At 36.4% G+C, this 22,034-nt stretch overlaps 1 long non-coding RNA gene across 2 annotated transcripts in view; it reads right to left on the reverse strand.

The window, feature by feature from the left end:
* Window positions 1-4,857: 4,857 nt before the first annotated feature.
* The window catches only part of LOC145997013 (uncharacterized), a 54,608-nt gene continuing 37,431 nt past the window's right edge, over window positions 4,858-22,034 (reverse strand). For both annotated transcript variants that reach the window (XR_014442844.1, XR_014442845.1), the window contains exons 3-5: window positions 12,026-12,219; window positions 9,140-9,263; window positions 4,858-5,151 (exon numbers count right to left, since the gene is read on the reverse strand). This is a non-coding gene — a long non-coding RNA (uncharacterized LOC145997013). The remainder of the gene's footprint in view (window positions 5,152-9,139; window positions 9,264-12,025; window positions 12,220-22,034) is intronic.

The following is a 22,034-nucleotide window of genomic DNA, read 5'->3' on the forward strand; positions in this document are numbered from 1 at the left end:
AAAAATCCAGTCCAGATCCAAACATGCAATATCCATGCAGTATACCAGGAAACAGGGGCGTACAGATGTACGGAAGGAAAATCCATAACAGCGACGAGAAGGCGGTGGAAAATAGAAGGCGGAGCGTAACATGCAGAATCTAGTGGCACTGGTCACTAACAACCGGGTTGGTAAGCCACATCAACACATCAAATTCTCCAGGAAAGTACATGCAAAAAATAAAATAACCAAAATTACTAATTAGAAAAGAGAAGAAGGAAGAAAAGATATAGAACAGATAGAGAAAAATATACACTCTGGAAAACAGGTAGAAATGACAAGATTCTACAGAGCAAGACATACAAGTTAACAAAACTGCTCTTATCGTCGAACATTTTGGGGAGTTTCATTAGGCATACGAACTCTACAAGTAGCCTGTACATGTCCCCATTTTGAACAGCGACGGCATTGAACATTACGCGTAGACATACCACTTACATTATAATTACCACCTCTAAATTTGGTGCCTGAACCCAATTGATTATTTGAAGTCGTCGCGACTAACCTATGTGTATTAGTATTCATATTCCTTTCATCCGATGGCGGAGCGCTATAAAATTTTCGCTCCATGGGAGAAATGTCCCGTGCCAATTTGAGCAATTCAGCTAAGTTCTTTGGCTTGGTTTGAAATAAAAGAAAACCTCGTGTATTCGGGTGCAAATTTTGAAAAATTTCATCAATCAAAAGTGTTTCTTCCCAGACCAAATTCAAGGCATTGGCACAATCAATGACCGAAGAAACGTAAGCAGATAATGATTCTGTAGCATGTTGTACTCTGCAAACATGAGAATTAATAAGTAAAGCTACAGTGTTTGATGGAACCAGGGTTGACCATATGTGACATTTTAGAGCAAACCAAGAGGCGGAGGCGGCAAGTGCCTCACGCCAAAGCGTCTTCAACAGTCCCGTAGTCTTTCTAATGACATTACGGAGAACAAGTTGGTCAGAATATATATTGAAACTAAAAAGTAATTGCAAACGTAAAACGAAGTCAAACTAAAAATCAACATTTTCCCCATCACATAAAGGCAATTCATCAATTTCGGCATCAAGGTTACGTAAGGTTACTTTATCTGATGAAGAAGAAGGTTGAGAAACAGATTGCTCCGTCTTGCCGTCCGTTGTAGGTTCTCCCCCGCTTTCGGGGCTAACAAACAAGACCTTAGGCACCTTGACATAATCCACCCGCTTGGGTGTAGTGGACGGGTCCAATTGGACATTGCCTCGAAGCTGTGACATAATGAAAAAAAATCACAGAAGGTCAAACTTTAAGGAAATAATGGGAATCGGAACTGAAATTTAAACAATTTTAAACCCTGAAAAAAAAAATATATATTAATACTCAAATATAGTGGGTGTAGGAAAATTCTGCAATTCGGCAAGGCAATAGATTAAGTTAGCAACAAATCACTAATAAAGTCAATTCCCCCAAAAAATTTCACTGCAAACCTGTTTAACAGAACTAAACGCAGTTGGTCAAAGGCGGAAGTCCAACACTGGAGCGAAAGCACCGCGGGAAACGTGGCCGTGCCTGCTACCATATAGTTTGTGACGTCTTGCTCGCTTTCGGTGTTGTTTGGAACAATCCGTCACAAGCCATTATTTATTTGTTTGGAAGTACGTGCTTTTTTTGCCTGGCTATCTCCCTGTAAAACAAAGAAATAACACACCCTCCACAAAAGAATATACTTACAATATATATATATATTAAGTTTTTCAACCTCGGGTGGCTTCCGTTCTGTAGGGAGAAAAACCAAAGGACCTAACCATCAAAATGGGCACAAGTCAAAAATTATTAATCCCAGTTTCACCTTTTTTTTGGTGTTAAGTAATGCATCGCTCCAATATCTTCCATATACCGCCAGCTGGTCGGGAGTTTTATAACGGGCTCGTCTAGTCCCACTCCCGACGAACTGACATGTATATGAGCAATCAAAAAAAAATACGACTCCCTCCCTTTTATGACCCTTTGCCAAAAGAAAATATAATAAATCTGCTACACAAGAAGTTATGTTGAAAGAGGGGTGGACTTATCTTAAAAAGCGCCCCGCGCTTTGCGTAATTACATGAAAGTAAAATTAGATAATTTCTCAACAAATACCTTTTATTTTTGCTTAACAAGTGGCACAGTTATTTGATTAGTTACAAACAGTATTAACAATGTATTTTCATTTAAAACTAGTTTCCCTCCAGAAAAGAACAGTTACCAATTACCCCCCCCCCCCTTTTCTTAACAGATTTTCACAAGATCTTTTTTTTTTTACAATGACGATCCACGTCATAGATTCTTTTTTCTTTGGATTGCCACTATCATTTGCATCCTTCTTTTGACTACATTTTACTTTGGAGGAATTAGACTCGGGGCAATTATTAAAAAAAAATGAAGTTAGAATGTTTCGCCAAAAAAAAAAAAACTTTACATAAAAAAAGATGAATGATTAAAAAAAAAAATGTCTAGTAAAGTAAACCGATAACTAAACCATTCTTGTAATAATACTTAACTCCGTGTTGCAAGGATTCCACGTGCTAGTCAAAGCTCTCAGGTGTATCGGAAGATAGGAGCTGAGTCACGCCACTTTGACCCAGCCTGCTATCACGTCGTGGAACACCGTTGCTGGAGTTGTTGTTATCGGAATCGGCCCGGAGAGAACACTGGTTTGCTCAACAAGGAAAAACTTGAACTACGAGAAGCTCGCTAGGTGGCAGTCTAGTCGCCGCCATGCGAGTTTCTTTGAAAACAAACGAAGTTTCTCCGCGAACTGACAATCTCGCGCATCGGTCTAATTCCTCTATACAGGGTGGGCCGAAGAATGTGGCGAAACGGGATATACAAGTCCCGATTCACCACAGGTAGAGATATCTTTATTTTCAAATAAAAACAGTAAAAACTCTGGAAAAACCAGTGTGATAAATGCAAACCTCCCTTAAAATGACCCGCAATTGTCATTTTAAAAATTTTTGAGAGTAGAAATATCGAAATGTACTATCCACCTTTACAATTCCACCCACTGCCAAAAAAAAAAATCCTGTGTACGCCAGTGAAAGTAAATGTAATCTTCAGTCAACAGTAGGAAGGGGAAGCAAAAATATAATTGGAACTATGTGTAACATAGCATATATAGTCTCTTTTTAGAAAATAGCTCTTTTTGCAACAGCATATTGAGTATTTCAAATTATTTTGGGGGGCACTGTCCACCTCCCCCTCCCAATCTCTGCACCACTGGTCCTAGCTTCAAATCCTGGCATAGGTGTTCTTTGCAAGTGCCCCTTCATCATATCATCACTCATCCTCATTTTCACAATTTGAGGATGATGCTAGAAACAGCTTGTTGGAAATTTCCAACTGGAAAGCGTGAGTGAGGTTGAAAGTGGTTACTTTTGCCATTTTTATAAGCACCATTATGACATGTAAAATTTGTATTTTACACAAAAGACCAATAAATTGCCCTTTTTTTTCTTTTACTTTGGTGTGGCAAACAGGCCCTCGTTGTCTCTTACTCAGTCAGGTGTCTATCAGTCTGGAAATCCTGGAAAAGTCAGGGAATTTACTTTTTCTGGAAAAGTCATGGAGTTTTTGGAAAAATCAAAATATTTTGTAGCAGTAGTATACTAAAAGTAGGTTTTTGAACAAAGGAAAAAGTTTGAATTTGCTGTGGAAAAACTATACTTCAATTTGATATACTGAGTATTACCAGCAGTTACAGTAGAATTTGCATATTTAATACTTTAGGAAAAGAGGTCATGGTTTGAACTACAGTCAGTGCCAATAGAAACCTACTACAGTAAGTGAGTTCATATTTGCCACTTTCTTATTGCAATTTTTGGGTTGTTTGGCTAGGATTAATACATACATTACTAAATTTTACTACAATTTTGTTATTTATGCTATTATTCTGTTTTTTTAATATATCTTAAACAGCAGTCAGTACACAGCATGTAATATGTAAAAGCTCACCCCTGATGCTCGTATCCAAGGGTCAATTTCTGTTCGGTTCTCCTTCATGTTATTACTTTTTAACTTTGTTAAGAGGGTTCTAAGTGTGGTGTTTAGCTAAAGTGTAGTGACCAATTAAATCTTAAAAGGATTAAAAAATAAAACAAAAACACACTTTAATAAACTTACTGTGTCAACTCCAAAATCATCCTGCATGATTTTGAAGGATCTATATGTAGACTCACATTCCCCTTTAAAATACCTCTCTCAATCTGCAAGGAAAACTTAGCAATTCAAAGATCATCTTTCATGGAAAACATATAAAGCTTGCATACATGGTGATGAGAGTTTGTTACATAAACTTCGTTCAGAAGGTAGAGGGTGTTATTATTTTTATTCGTGGTCATGGCAAAATGTGTGTATGAATCCTTGCCATCAAAGAGTTCCAGACAGATATTTGAATGGCAGAAGTGAAACAATACTTTCAATTGTGCTCCTTATGACAGACCTTTAACATTTCCTGTTGTTATCTCTTATCAGCCTATCTGAATTAAGGAAAATTCTGCATCAGACAAAAAATCAGCTTAGCTGAGCACATTTGCCATAGTATCAGATTACTTATTACATCACTATGATTTAATGTAAAATGAAGGGGTTGGAGCTTTATTTTCTTGCATCAAAACAAGTCATTTGGGGAATTTTTTCGGGGCTAGCTCAGGGCAAGGAACACCTGTAGGCCTAATGAGATATTACACTTGTGTTTGAAATATTCTATTCACGATCGACAAAAATAATTACAATTCCTTCAAAAAGTGTTCCAGAATAAAAAAGCAATGCTTATTTTATTTTCAATTTACAAACAATATTTTTACAGCAAAAATAAATGTGTAACTGCCAGTTTTTAAAGATTTTTTTTCTAAATGCAATCATACAAACATTCTTTTTTTGTCAATTTTTACAGCAAGAAAATTATACTGTGAATCCATTAAAACAGTCAATTGTACACAAAGCATAAATGTAGTTTGCAGCAACAGAAATTACACTACATGTTGCAATTATGAATATTGAGTCAATTATTTTTATCACTTCTGTCTCAATTGAGGTTAAGAACTGTCCAGTGATTAGTAATATGTTCCAAATCTTGATTGGTTTCCATGATCCTTCTCTGAGACATTCACCTGAAAAGAAGAAAATATTCTATTAATTGCTTTCTACACAATACCTCTTCAATTTTCATATCGAAGCAATGTGCACTAAAGTAGGTTTTTGAAAAAAAAAAATTGATATACTCTAGGAAAAGTCAGTGGATTTTGTTTATCTGAATACTTTGAGATGTTGTAATTCAACATCATGCCCTTTTTGTTTTTGTGAAATACTAGGTTCAGAGTAGGAAGTAATGAAAGTTTTACCAAGATAATGATGCTCTTAGCAGATATTTGCCAATTTTTCACTAAAAAGTTACCAGCCTGTTGAACTTTTCTTGTTCAATGAAGCACTTTGATTATGGAACATAAATCAAAGATCAGAAGCTTGTTGCTTTGACCAAATACAAATGGAGAATTTCAGGACAAGATGATCAACTCGACAGCAACACCTATTATCTTGGTGAATAAGCTCATGTGTATAGATAAAGGGAGGTTTTTAAACAGTTGTGCACATGGTTAATTCCAAAGTAAAGTGAAAGCCTAGATCATGTAATACAGGGTGTCCCAAAATGAATGTTACCATTTAAAAGTGTTGTTACCTGAAATATTAAAACAAATATTTTTAGTTTCAGATTCATTGAGAGTAAACCTTGGAGATTATAATGGCCATATTAACGAAGGAAGAAAGAATCAAATTAATTGAATTTTATTTCAAGAACCATAATCCTATTGTCCGAACACAGAGAGAATATGCAAAACATTTTAATGGCCTCCTATATTCCCTGATTTAACAGCACCAGACTCTTTCCTATGGGGACACTCCCCCATCTTAAAAACAACATCCAGGAGGAGATTCAAGCTATTGGCCCATACACAAGAAAAGCCATGGAAAGGGCAAATAATGAAGCCCACCTACACGATATCATATTCCACACTTAAATAATGAATCTCCTGTTTGTATACTGTGTGTCATTCAAATTTCTTGTCAACAAATTGATTAATAAAGATGTTATTTACATTTGAAATGGTAACATTCATTTTGGGACACCCTGTACAAACAAATATTATTCTAATTTTGTGCCAATAAATTGCTGGGAAGACTTATTTTTGCCCATCTGATAAGGGCAAAAATGCATTTTGAACACCCCATGAATGTTTTATAAGCAGGGAACAGATTTATATGTCTTCAAATGATTCTAAAAATCCATATTATCTTTGAGAATTGAAATATGTAGTAACAAAATAATTACTTTTACATATAATTTCCATACTTATGCCCAGGAGCAGCTCAAGTTAAAATGTTCACCTGGGCAACAAGGATTTTTGGTGCCTCCCTTGGTCCACCTTCCTCCAATGAAAGAAAAAAAAGAGCCAGGTGACCCTTTTTCATGCTGCTAATACATTTTCCCTTCTTTTGTCAAACATCAAAAGTTTGCTGTTTTCTTGTACTGTGTTTATTTTATATCTAGACAATGCAAGTTCAATCCACTGATTTTTTTTTAAAAAAATACTCCCATTACATCATGCGATAATGAATGCAACTTGGACAACAGGAGATGATTTGCATATCAGCACTTCAAAAGAAAGTTTGGTAATCCTTTGTTTCGGTACTAAAAAAATAAAATGCATTTTGCACATATTTAGTTTTAGTTATGAGTCATTCCATATGACATCAACACAGCCAACAACCTAACCAACTACGATTTTCATGAAATTTGGGGAGTTGAAACTATGCATGAAACTTAGTAACCATGAAAATTTTGAGTCTCGTGCGTCTTGTAATTGTTAAATTATTCAAGGTCAAAGTTAGCATAAATTGCCCTTTTTGAGCCCGCTTACCTATACAAAATCTGTTGTAACTCCGCCCCTATTTCACTTAGGAAGCTCAAATAAAGCTTATTGTACAGGGTATTGAACAAGCTTTCCAGTGATATATAACAAGCCTACCATTGGATAAAAATATAATTTTGTCACTTGACCTTGACCTTTGACCTTAAATATCTCAAAACATGTCATCACCAAAAATCGTGAAAAAAAATATATGTGGTCTTTCATGCCATACTCTACAACATATCAAAACATCATTCTGGGACTGTAATGGGATCAGAAGATACAAAATAATATGTGTAACTATGTGACTGATAAAACCCTCATTACATGAACTGTGACGGGTCAAATATCCCTTAACAACCCCTACAAAATGTAAAGGAGTTATCCTGGTCATGAAAGAAATAGGAAGGCACAGGGAGATCCCTACCTCTGTGTGTGTCAAGCACTAACTTTGACCTTGAATAATTTAACAATTACAAGACGCACGAGACTCAAAATTTTCATAGTTACTAAGTTTCATGCATAGTTTAAACTCTCCAAATTTCATGAAAATCTGAGATGGTCAGGTTGGAAATTGCACATATCTGTGTTATATCTGTGTTGATTTGGCATGGAATGACTCCTATGTTAGATATGCAATTAATATGTATAAATCTGTTCCCTGTTTATAAGAAAGCATTGTTATATTAAAACAGGAATTTGGGGTGTTGCTGCTTCCCAAAATACAGCACTCTGAGTCTACTCATATTTCACTTGTGAAAAATGGAGGACATGACCTTGAAATTCAACTTTTTCTACAGTAGAGCACTTTTGCAACATTTGAGTGCTACACAGGCCTTGAGGCATCCTATTACTATATACTCAAATTTTCACCATAAAAAGATAACAGCTTTTACATTTGGATAAAAAAATCTAATTACAAACAAGTTTGCAATTCTTGCCACAAGAATAAAAGGTGCCATTTTGAACCCTCTCGTCCAGTTTCTTAAGTGAAGAACCCGACAAACTTCAAATTTTGTTACAAAGCATCTCATTTTTTTTTCCTTTCATCTTCTATTTGATAAATATTTTAAACAATCTTAGCAGTTAGTATTTCTAGTATGATATTGCTGCCCAATACATTTCAGATGAAAAGCTTTAGCACAAGAAAATTCTTTCCAGGTAATTTCAGCCCACACCATTTTAACGATTTCAAGGCTTTAGTCTGTATCATTTCACCTAATTCTTACAATAACTTAACAAATCAGTTGGAAGAGAAATCTGACAAGTCAGCACAAGTTTAAGCTATGCAAGTGGCAGCAGTAAAGCTGCACGGTGTTACACATGATTCATACACATAATTAAATTTGTGACTAATTCGCACAACTTTCATCATGAATTTATTCTTGTAGTTTGCTGTGCAAAAGCAGAGCACAAAGTAAATTGTGCTTCACCTGTAATGGATATTGAGAGGGGAAGGAAATTAAACTTGGTATTCATATCTTCTGATGCAAACGTTTTTTATGTTACTTTGTAAAATAAAATTCACGTATATTTCGTCACTGGGGATCAGTGTTGCCACAATCTCTTGGAAAAACTTCCATTTTGACTAATTTTTCTCTTCAACTAAAAAAATCGAACGTATAACAATAATAGTTTATTTTGAGTGCTGATAATAAATAACTATATAAATAAGTATTAACTAGTATTTTCATTGGTCCATGTTCATATTTGCAAAAAATATTAAACAATTCTGAATTCTTACATAATCAGGCCAGATGTTCCAAGTTCGAACCTTGGTCAAGCATGTATAATTAATTTATTCCATCAACTATTTCATAACACTATTAACTGAATATTTTATAGAAAAGCGACACAAAAAAAAATAGAAATTTTAATATACATAAACGCTTAAAATAAAATAAAAAATTGTGAATATGGAAGTAGAACCTAATATAATGTGTTTCATTCTGCCTGATTTCTTTAAATTTTTACTGAAATTTTCGTATTTTTAATCAAAATTACCTTTTCCCTTTTGGCTTAAAATTTGGTCAGAATTTCGCTACAAAAAGGAAAATGTGGCAACACTGCTGGGGATGTCCCTGCACATGGCTTTCACAGATTACATTTTATGATTCTCTGCAAAATGTATCGAGATTGGCACTATATTGAATCCAATATGGAGCTATTTACTGTAAAATGAAGAGCTTACTTGTGATTTGCATATTTCCAACATTTCAGAATAACTGCAGGAGGATCAGGTGGTGGAAGATACAAGCTAGCAGAGTTTTGTCTCATCTTTTCCAATCTGAAGCTTTCTGGCAATGCAGCACAACCTGAAATATAGAGAAAGGTTTTACGAAATGTATTTATTCAGGATGGGACAGACTGATTGTTATCAGACACATTGCTAAAATGCATGCAATTCTGTTACTATTTTTATGAACATTAATTTTTGTAAATAAATGTCAAAATATACAATATTGTGGAGTTTGTTGATGATTTTTTTTAAAACCAGTTTCTCAAAGGGAAGTGAGATTCTGACCACCTCATCTCAAGTGCAGGCAGAAGAAAATTAAAATATCTCTCCAGCACACAAAAGACACTATTCCCCCTGCAATAAACAATTTCAACAGAGGAGCGAAGTATGTAAAATTGATTTTTCAGAACAGATATGGCAACACTTTTGTATTAGGGATTGTATTTCAGTTTTTGTATATGATTAACTATTGTATGATCGTGGTAAACATGAGAATTGTTTCTCCACTTTGATTCACTGGAGTTGTTACTACAGTGACGTTTTCACAAACTCCTTTCTCTTCTGGAATGTGGAATTTTCACTTCCTACCATAGCTCTGGCCTTCTTTCTTTCCGGCACAAAACTCTCCCAATACAATTTTTTACATATATTTTCAAGTGATGTGCTTTTGCAGATTTCAAAACACAGCCTTTCTATAGTTTGTAAACAGTAAAGTTAAAATTATGAACTTTAATGAAATATTATTTGTAGCAACCTGTATATTATTTGTGTGAAATTGGACACTTATTCATTAATTTTTAAATGAATTGAATTAAAATTGAGATGCACAGGATAAAATCAAATCTGGAAAAGTGATGCACAAAAATAGGAATCATTTCCACTATACAGCATCATAGGCGCCGACTCCATGGGGCTTGAGGGGGCTCGAGCCCCCCCAATGTTAACGTTGTGGGGGCAGAGCCCCCCAAATAATTTTGCTTAAGAGGATCTAATGTATTATTTTGCATCTCTTGTAAAGTTTACTCTGAATTGTGCCACAGGAACTTAACTTTAAATACACATTTGAAATGTTATAGACCATCCAACTTTGGGGGGCTGAGACCGCTAAACCATCAAATTTGGCGGGGCTATGACCAGAGACAGCAAAACACATGAGTTATTACTATATACTAAGTATATAATTATGAGTATTGTTAAAATTTTTACTAAAGAGAGTTTCAAAAGAAGATGTGCATGAACTAGGAGAGTGGATGGGACGTTCGGACTATAAATGGCTCTCACATGACATTCAGAACGAGATAATTGATATATTAGAGAGATCTGTTTTGCGCTCCGCGGTAGCAGATATTAAAAGTCGGGAATATTTTGCTATTATGGTTGACGAAACTTGTTACATATCCATACGTGAACAATTGACATTTTGCATTCGAACTGTAAATAAAAATTTTAATTTTTGAGGTATTCATGGGCTTTTACGAGATTCCGAACACTGAGGCCAAAACTTAAAAAAGTGGAGTGAGTCATTCATTATTTTTTTTTTCAGTGATCAGAGTCCCCCCAATAATTTTGACAAGTCGGCGCCCCTGTACAGCATGTTTCAAAATGATAAGAATGATAAAAGCAAGTTCCATGAGCAACACAACATAATCACTGATTAAATATCCAGTAAAATAAATTCAAACACATCTTTAAGATTTTGTTTGGACTCCCAGTAGTTCTAAATTCTGCCACCAGGTGCCAGGCTGACCAGTTGTAAAATGGCTACCAGTGGCGATGAGAAAGCATGTTGCGAGAGCAGGTCGGTTGTGAGTGTCAAACAAGTTTCGTATAAAATTTCATGAAGATCCACCAGCAAACAACAATCGCATTAGCGCTGTGTATGAGAACATGCTGTCAGGATGGAGTTGGATTATCATATTGACGTGTGCAGAGTAATGAAGGGTGCTCCCATTGACCATTTGTGAGTTAACTTCGCGATAACCATTGCCACTTAAACTTGGACAGTTACATTACATATGTGTGAAATTGTATCTTATTTTGACAATTTGTGAATTAAATATACAGAGTTGAAATCGTTCACGTCATTTTGAAACATAATGTATTTTTTAACAACTTCTCCCCCTATATATATATGTTCAATACACTTTGTAAAAAAAATGGTATTATTTTGATAACTCAAAAACACGATGCTCATCTTGGTGATTAGCCGAAAGTGACAGAAAAGCAATGTAAAATAACTAGAGGCACATATTTTTGGTAAATAAAAAGGCAAAATTTCGGTACAAAAACTGAGTCAATTTCGGGTTCAAAAGCGGTAAATAAAATAAAATATCGGTGTTATAGCGGTGAAAAAATGGATGAAAAGTGGTATATAAAAAGACATATTGGTTTTAAAATTGTGAAAATAATCCTAAATTTGATTTAAAAACTACACTTATTCCACAGAATTAACATTTCACTTCTAATAGCACATTTATGTAGTTATCAGAGTATTAAGTTTATTTCTGTGTAAAGGAGTCCATTTTTGCTTCTCCAATATTAACAGCAGAATTAATCAATTTTCCGGGAATTGCATAACTCTCAGGATAATTCAGACCTCGGAAGGTGTCACAGCGGTGAATAAACCCTGAATTTCGTGTTTAAGAGTTAATTTCGCTTTTTGCAGTTCATTTCGCATTATTTCGTGACAAAATATGGTCACAAAATACACCTCACACCTTTCAAAAACATGAAAAATTAACACTACAATGTGTTTTTTCAAATTTCGTTTTTTCGTCAAAAACGAAATATGCATGCCCCTAAAAATAACCTATTTTCATGGATAAACCTGAAACATACCGTTTCCAACAAGGAACTTCACCAGCATTAGATCCCCAAGGAGAATTTCAAGGTCCAGGGTATCCCAGAAGAAATGTATGCTTCTTGCTCAATGCAAAGGTTTACAGTCTCCATATTCAACTGAGGGAGCATTCCTGTAGCCGTAATGAAAATCAGTCATTGCATAGTACAGAAGCAACAACCCAGTCTATGTCCTGATAAAGAGAAAAATCTATAATGGTTAAATAGTCTGCAATTTGACACTGAGAATGCAAATGTTCCATTCCTAATTGTTCTTTGCGGTTGATCACTAGACCTCAGATTTTTCGGCACTAACAAGTGTGGTTATATCAGGGTTGGCATCTTTGCCTGTTGTTTTCTTTTCACAGATAAACCCCCTCAAGAAAAGTAGGCAAAACTGGGTTTTATTGGCGATTTTCAGGTTATGTTTAAAAATATATATTTTAAAAATTAAACACACATTTTTTCCCTAGTAGTAATGTATCGTAACATTCAATTTGTATTGCTTTATACCCTGTCCATTTACCTCTGGAGCTGGCAAACGAAAACAAGTCTCTGCGTAAGTAGTGACGCGAGACAACGGCTCCACCAATGAATACGTGAGGGGGTGTGAGCGACTGCAGTTACCAGCCTTCACAGCAGCATGTACTGCTTCGCTCTGCCTACTTTTATTTCCTCCCCTTCTCTGACGATATGCGCAGCCTTTCTCCAGAGATAAAGACAGGGAGACTAAATCAAAAGCTATTTAACATTTCTGTTAACATATTCTGTTCTACAATATTTGTCCAACAGTTTGATTCTACTCTTCCTGGAGGAGGGTGTAATAGTTAATACTGTTGCTTTAAGATAAGTTATCAGGGTTGCATTCCCTGAGGAGGATTGTGTATCCAACAATCAGACTACCGGGGGGTGGAGGGTACAAAATATATTATAACTAGGGCTCGGAAGCTGAAGACCTATAAAAAGACAAAAATATCAAAAAAAGGACCTAAAAACTGAAAGAAGGATGTATAAATGTGATCCAAATTAATTAATGACTTCAGTTTTAATTACATATTTAATGAATTAAAAAAATACAAAATTCTGGTGGTATGGAACACACAGTGCGAAAAAAACTATATGAATGAAATGCATCTTCTTTCAGACATTGTATAGGAATGTTTTCTTGTTTTCATTATTTGGTTTTGATGATGAGGGTTAAATTACTTTTATTCTCAAGACATGGCGTATGTGGTCAATGTATCAGCTGTTTGCGTGGGCGCCAAGCAAAGAAAACGGTTAGTGAGTGAGAAGCAACATGGCGCGAATCACGGTAACCACAGCTGGACATTACTAAGAACATACGTCGTCTAAAGTGATTAGAATTGCCTTTCAGTGATACTTCGTGGTAGTTAGTGCATTACAGGTAGAAAATAGATATCTCAAAAGAATCAGCGTGTGCATTTGTGATTGTGTTTTCTTACAAGAATCAACGCAACTCCAACATTTTTATGGTCCTCCAAGCCTTGGATGTCTTACATCTACCTGACTTTGTGAACTGTAAACTTTGTGGTGAACGGTGTGTTCTAGTTTTGCATTGACATAGCGTGGTCCAGTTGTGTGGATTCGTGTCTCAAGAACTGAACGTTTCGTGCGGGTGGCAGAAGGGACATTCCGGAATCTCGATACTAAATTTATTGCGTAGCAAGCATATTCAGAAGGCGGGGAAGGAAATCAGCAGATTCTTCGTGCGAGCAGTGCAGCAGTGTTTCCAACCGGCGAGACGATTGTGTGTCCAACATCGGCAGCACTGAAGTTTGCAGGTAATCAGGCTCATTTTAGTACCATTTCCTTTTCCTTTCTTTACATTACATTACGTTCATTAATTGCATTATTGTGACACCTTATTAGTTATCCTTTCACCATGACAGAGGCAGAGATTAAACGTTTAAAAGTTGTGCGAGGAAGCTACAAAGGGCAATTGACCCGTATGAAAGCATTTGTCGATGCATTTGACATTAATATACAGAGTGTTCAGGAAATTAAACTGAGATTAAGTCATTTGACTGAGATGTGGGACAAATTCAATGATGTTCAAACCAGTTTGGAACTTCAATCGGAAGCATCCGAAGAGGAAGTTCACAGAATAGAATTTGAAGAAAAGTACTACAGCATTAGGTCTCAAATGGAGACAATAGTGATGCGGCATGATCAAATGCATCAGCCCAGTGTTAGTACTAGTTCTGTTACGTCAGTTCAGTCTCAACTTAGACTTCCAAAGATTTCCATACCCTCTTTTGATGGATATTATGAAAACTGGCTTCCATTCAAGGACAATTTTAAAGTGTTGGTCCATGATAACAATACATTACCAGCAATACAAAAATTTCATTATTTGCGGTCCTCTTTAAAGGGACAAGCCAGTAAGCTCATTTCAAACTTGCAAGTTAGTGAGGCAAATTATACAGTAGCATGGAACTTGCTCACTGAAAGATATGATAATAGCAGGCTTATTGCATCACATTACGTTAGTGAACTATTACACATAAAGTCGGTGCGTAAAGAAGATGCAAATGAATTGAGACAGTTTGTAAATACAGCAACCTCAAATCTGAATGCTTTAAAGGCTCTTAAACTTGAGGTGCCTTTGGATGAAGTCATTTTATCACAACATTTTGTATCACATTTGGATCACAATACTCGTAAGGAATTTGAATTATCACAAGAGCATGATTACTTTCCTACCTTGTCAGAATTATTTGCATTTGTAGAGCGCAGGTGTCAAGCTTTAGAAAACATGAAACCGACACATAGTGACACCAATGCTAAGCAGTTTCTATCACATGATAAACAAGGTAAATTCATGAAACAAAGCAACACGTATTTAGCAACATCCACTAACATTCAGTGCATGTACTGTTCCGCAAATCATACTTTGTACCAATGTGAGACTTTCTTACAGGCAAGTTATAAACAGAAGCAAGAATTTGTGAAGAACAAAGGTCTTTGTTTTAATTGTTTATCTTCAAAACATTCATTGAAATTTTGTAAATCTGGAAATTGCAAAATTTGTAATTTGAAACATAATACTCTCTTGCATAGGGATACACCTGAAAGACCAAGATCGTCGAGTGTCAGTAACAATACAAGCAATAGACAACAATTGAATTGTAGGGTGTATCCTCAAGAAAGCAACAATGGGGCAAGAGATGAAGCACCTCAATCTTCATATTGTACAGTCAAAGAAAGACACACTTCACAAGTTTTATTGTCAACTGCCTTAGTGAAGGTAAAAGGCAACAATGGACAATTTCATTATTGCAGAGTCCTCTTAGACAGTGGGAGTCAGTCAAATTTTGTAACTACATCATTAGTGCAGAAACTGCGACTGAAGAAAGAAAACTATGTTGTTCCAGTCCAGGGAATAAACAATTTGTCTTGAAACTAAACATTGTGTAGATGTTGTAATCCAGTCTAGAACATCTAATTATACAACAACAGTGAAGTGTCTTGTGTTACCAAAAATCACAGGCGACTTGCCCACACAGGTAATCGATTGCAGTACTTGGAATCTCCCAAAGGATATTCAGTTTGCTGATCCTTCATTTCATCAGCCAGGCAGCATAGATTTGTTGATTGGATCTGAACTATTTTTCTTGCTACTACGTTCAGATAGAAGAACAAGAATAGGAAATTATCCTGTACTTCAAGATACAGAGTTAGGATACATTTTAGCAGGAACTATGCCTCAACAATGTGAAGCACCTACAACAGTTACTTCATGTTTTGTACGTACTGAAGATAGCCTTCAATTACAATTACAGAGGTTTTTTGAGTTAGAGGAAGTATTCACAAAGACCAAGAGCAAAGAAGAAATGGATTGTGAAATGCATTTTCAAGAAACAACCATCAGGCAGAAGGATGGTAGATTTATGGTTAGGCTACCATTCAAACCAAATCATACTGAATTAGGGAATTCGTTTCAACAAGCAGACAAAAGATTTCATCAGTTGGAAAGAAGATTAACAACACAGCCAACACTCAGGCAGAACTATTGTGAATTCATGGACAATTATGAATCATTAGGCCACATGAAGCAAATTAAAACTACTGATGAAGAGAACAAGGAGTCATATTACCTACCGCATCATGCTATTATTAGAGAAAGTACTACAACACCTGTGAGAGTTGTATTTGATGGATCATCAAAAACAGACAGTGGACTATCCCTTAACGATGTTCTAATGACAGGGCCTACAGTCCAAGAAGATCTATACTCTATTGTACTGAGGTTCAGAACGCACAAGATAGTTTTTACAGCAGATATAGCCCAGATGTTTCGCAACATTAGAGTCCATCCTTATGACACTAAATATCAAAGAATATTGTGGAGAAAATCACCAAACGAAGAAATACAAACTTATGAATTATTAACTGTAACTTATGGCTTAACCTCATCACCGTACCAAGCTGTTGCAGCATTACAAATGCTTGCAAGACAGGAAAACGAAAACTTTCCCAATGCATCCAGCATATTATTAAGGGATTTTTATTGTGACAATGTAGCATCAGGAGGTGATAACATTGAAACTATGCTCAACTTACAGTCTGAACTGAATGAACTCTTGAAACGAGGTGGATTTATTTTACGCAAATGGTGCTCCAATTGTGAGGAATTGGTGCAAGCAGTACCAGAAGAACACAGAGAAGTTCATTTACCATTTCAGTTCAATAATGAAGCAGAAATAAACACATTAGGCCTCATCTGGCAACCATCAACAGACAAATTTTTAATTTCGTGCAAAGTAACGAAAGATGGAGACTTTTGTTCACCATTAACGAACATAACCAAACGACAAGTTGTGTCAATTGTTAGCTCCATATTTGATCCACTGGGACTTATCAGTCCAACTGTCATTTTATACAAGATGTTTTTGCAGAAACTCTGGAGTTGTAAATTGGAGTGGGATGAACAATTAGATTCAGATTTAAGAAACCAATGGACAAATTTGTATCAACAACTACCAGATATAGTTCACATCCAAATAGAGAGATTTGTACTGACAACAGAAAAGACAAATGACATTCAGATACATGGATTCTGCGATGTAGCAGAAGAAGCTTATGGTTGTTGCATTTATATCAGATCAAGAGATGAGTCAGGAAGAATCAATGTTAAATTACTGTGCGCAAAGTCAAGAGTAGCGCCAATCAAAAAAGTTACTTTGCCACGACTAGAATTGTGCGGTGCTCTTCTATTAGCTAAACTAGTTAAGAAAACAACACCAATTTTGAGAATTCCAATTGACAGTACATATTTTTGGACAGATTCAAAAATCGTACTTGGGTGGCTAGCAGCGTCCCCCCCCCCCCCCCCCCGATGGAAAACCTTCATAGGTAACCGTGTTGCACAGATCCAGGAACTTTCTGTTATTAACCAATGGCATCATGTCACATCTAAGTGTAATCCAGCAGATTTGATAACAAGGGGAGTAGAACCAAGAGCCCTCAAGGATTCGGAAATTTGGTGGAATGGACCTACGTGGTTAAAAGAAGATACTTGGCCATTACATGTTATGGAAAATAGCGAACTTGAAGAATGCATAACAGAACAAAGGAAGATAGTTACATCAATGTTTAGCAAGATACATGGAACAGAAGCAGATTTCATGCTGAGATTTTCCACATTACAGAGATTGCTTCGTGTAGTAGCAACATGCTACAGATTCATTTACAATGTTAAGAATCCTACTTCGAAGAGAACAGGAAACTTTTCTTATGTTGAATTACGTGCAGTACTAATGAAATGTATTTTAATTGTGCAACGCATTTCATTTCCACAAGAAATTCATGATCTAGAAGAAGGAAAACAAGTATCAAAAAATAGTCCTATCAAGGATCTTCATCCATTTATTGATGACAGACAGCTGTTACGAGTTGGTGGAAGACTCGAAAATTCAGAATTGCCATATGAGAGCAAATATCAATTAATTTTGCCTACCAAACATCATCTGACGCAACTCATAATTGAATCAGAACATCGTCGTTTATTACATGCAGGGCCTCAATTGTTGATAAGCTCTTTAAGACAGGAATACTGGATTCCACATATCAGACAAACAGTAAGATCTGTCTTGCATAAATGCTTAATATGTTTTAAGTTGCAAGCCAAGGCGTCACATCAACTCATGGGGCAATTACCAAGCCCAAGAGTCACACCATCACGTCCATTTTTAAATACAGCAGTAGATTATGCTGGTCCTTGTATCATAAGAACAAACAGAAGAAGCAGAATCACTACCAAGGGATATGTAGCTATATTTGTGTGCATGGCTACTAAGGCAGTGCATATTGAAGCAGTTATTTCCTTAACATCAGAGGCATTTATCGCTGCTCTATGCAGATTTGTTTCTAGAAGAGGAAAATGTCAAAACATATACAGTGACAACGGGACTAATTTTGTTGGAGCTAATAGAGAACTGAGAGAGCTCAGTCAACTCTTCAAAGCAGAACAGCTAAAAGGTGGACTTGAAGATTTTGCAATAAAAGATGGAATCAACTGGCACTTCATTCCAGCTAACGCGCCCCACTTTGCAGGATTGTGCGAAGCCGCTGTAAAGTCTATGAAATATCACTTTAAGAGGATAGTGGGAAATGCTACTTTGACATACGAAGAGCTTGCAACATTGTTAACGCAAATTGAAGCATGCCTCAATTCCCGACCCCTGACCTCAATATCTGATAATCCCAGTGACACCTTTTACTTAACACCTGGTCACTTTCTTATAGGGTCACCTCTCATGTCCATACCTGAGCCTGATTTAACTAACTTGCCCCAAAACAGTATTTCTAGATGGCAACACATTCAGCAATTACAACAACATTTTTGGAAAAGATGGTCGAAGGATTATCTCCACGAACTACAACAGCGTCATAAATGGACGGCTTCAACAGAAAATCTTCAACCAGGCATGGTGGTTCTGGTCAAAGAAGACAACGCACCTCCACTTACATGGAAAATAGCAGTAGTGGAAGAGACGTTTCCTGGTAAAGACGGTGTAGTGCGTGTGGCCAAAATTAGATCAAAAACTGGTTTTACTAAAAGACCAGTGAACAAATTGATTCCCTTACCTAATGACAATTGAATTAGCAAATCTGTTGATTGGAATTTATCCAATCAAGAGGGATAAATATGTATAGGAATGTGTTCTTGTTTTCATTATTTGGTTTTGATGATGTGGGTTAAATTACTTTTATTCTCAAGAGATGGCGTATGTGGTCAATGTATCAGCTGTTTGCGTGGGCGCCAAGCAAAGAAAACGGTTAGTGAGTGAGAAGCAACATGGCGCGAATCACGGTAACCACAGCTGGACATTACTAAGAACATACGTCGTCTAAAGTGATTAGAATTGCCTTTCAGTGATACTTCATGGTAGTTAGTGCATTACAGGTAGAAAATAGATGTCTCAAAAGAATCAGCGTGTGCATTTGTGATTGTGTTTTCTTACAAGAATCAACGCAACTCCAACAGACATTATATATTTTTTAGATTAACATAACTTGAAAAATCATATTTGGACTAACCACACTAGGGTTACAGAAATAGGACTTCGGATCCTATTTCACAGTCGTCCAAAAATGTTTTTCTCTCGTTTCAGGGATGGTTCAAATATATTTCTTTCTTTCTTTACTACAGAAAGTATGTTTAAGAGGTGATGAACTGATGATGATTCGAATTGAGAATGAGCAGTAAAAACGTAGTCGAAAGAAGGTGAAGTTGCAAAAAAAGCAGTTAAGACCTAAAAAAAGGACCAATAAACCAAAAAATGCCGAAGAAGGCAAAAAAAAGGACAAATAAAACCACGTTTCTTACTTTCTTCCGCCTGCAACAATACTCAAATTTAAGCACGTTAAGTATATGTTTTTCAAGATGCAGCACATTTTTATCATTTATTTCATATGCCATTAAATAATCCCAAAATACTACGCAAAACAATGTTTTAAATTTGGTACAATACAGTTTGTTCACTGTTTATCACAGTTGTGTTTTCCATTTATTTTCTGGATGTTTCAAGCATACATACCTCCTCCGTGTATTAACCATGACAAATTATAAGTTTGCCATATTTAATTGTCTGGCTGATTTCGTCCAAATGGAATACCTTATACGTTCTCCGATATATCTCACTGCTATGAGAATGGCAATTCCCATGGTCAAAACATTGGTCACCTCCAATTTAGTCCCCAACACTCCCCAATCATGCATTATGTTTCAAAACATTTATTGTCAAACTATAGCTTAAGTAATGCCCTAAAATTCTTAAAGAGTTTCTTTTCTTAATCTCCAAAAGTGTATTTTAGGCATTTGAAAGTGTCATCAGAATTTGGAATCTACCTCAGCACATGAAAAATCCATTTTTTTTATCTGCAATCGTGAAAAGCTTTCAACAAATGCAAATGTAAAACAAAATCATTCCCGAGGTGTATCTAGTTATGATAAATTTGCTGCAGTTATCACGGTTTCAAAATTGGCGACTTACCCCCACCCTTCCTATATTACATAGTTTTTAATAAAAACTGAAAACTCAAGTGATGCCGTAACGTTGTTGAGACTTGTGTTTCTTAATCTACGAAAATATCAGCATAATTTAAAGTTCTCATAAGACATGTTAAACGGTCTGTCGTCTACTATCTTTAAACATGACCAATTTTTCTCAAATATTGGGTTGGTGCGAATGAAATGTCCGCTTTGACGTCTGGTCGGAAACTCAGCTCAACCACAAAACACAGGGATTGACTGAGGTCACAGGTTTAACGTCATAAACTCTGTATAAGTCCAGCAAACAGGCTGGAGCACCCAGACAGTCAGGAGGCAGTGTGTTGCTGAACAGGGTCATCTGAAAGTGCACCATGGAGAACACAATTGCGAGTGATTTGTCTTTACGAATTCAAACTGGGACATTCTGCTCAGCAAGCCGCCAAAGACACTAACAGTGCATTTGGGCTAGAAATGGTAAATGAACGCACCATTCGCAGCTGGTTTGTCAAATTTCGTTCCGGTGACACAGCATTGCAAAATGAACCCAGTGGCCATCGACCAACATCATGTTCGGATGAGCTCCTCAGGAACCCCGTGGAAGTGGACCCTTGGAAAAGTGTTCGTGCCATTGCAGACGAGTTAGGCATACACCATACCACTGCCGTTCGGCGGCTCCGTGCGATCGGTAAAGTGAAAAAGTTGGACTCATGGGTACCACATGATTTGACACCGGTCAACAAGACTCGCCGTCTGGAGGTGTGCAGTTCTCTGAGTGTAAGGAATAACCTGGATGGTTTCCTGCATCGGATTATCACTTCAGATGAAAAATGGATCTGCTATGACAATCATAAACGATCAGGACAACGGTTGGATCGTGATCAACGTCCAGAGTGGTTTCCGAAACCACCTCTCTAGCCACGGAAGGTGTTGTTGCTGGTATGGTGGTCTATGGTGGGTGTGATCCATCATGTCTTTCTCAGGCGAGGTGAAACCATCAATGGAAATTGTTACAGTGCTGAACTCCATGAAATGCACCACAAACTTCTCCACAAGCATCCAGCAATGGTCCACAGACATGGTGTCCTCGTGTTGCACGACAATGCTCGCCCACATGTCGCACAAAGGACGGTGCAGACTCTCCATGAGTTGAAATATGAAACCCTTCTTCAACCAGCATATTCTCCCGACCTCTCTTCCATTTATGCAAGAGGCTAAACACCGTATGTTACCAATTAAGAACCTTAAAAAATAGTTTCAATACAGTATGTTTGCTAAATATCTATTTCTCAAACTTCGAAAGTATTTTGAGGTACGGTATCCAATTTTGGGGAAACTCGGCTCAATCGCAGAGGATTTTTAAAATTCAAAAAAGAGCATTGCGTATTTTGGCAAATGCACATAAAACTGATACATGTAAACTGCTTTTCAAAAAATTACGTATATTAACACTTCCAAGTCTGTACATACTTGAAACACTTACTTTCATACACG

Source organism: Lepisma saccharinum, chromosome 13 (genome assembly GCF_977018435.1).
Source record: "Lepisma saccharinum chromosome 13, izLepSacc3.1, whole genome shotgun sequence".
NCBI classification, from domain to species: Eukaryota; Metazoa; Arthropoda; class Insecta; order Zygentoma; family Lepismatidae; genus Lepisma; species Lepisma saccharinum.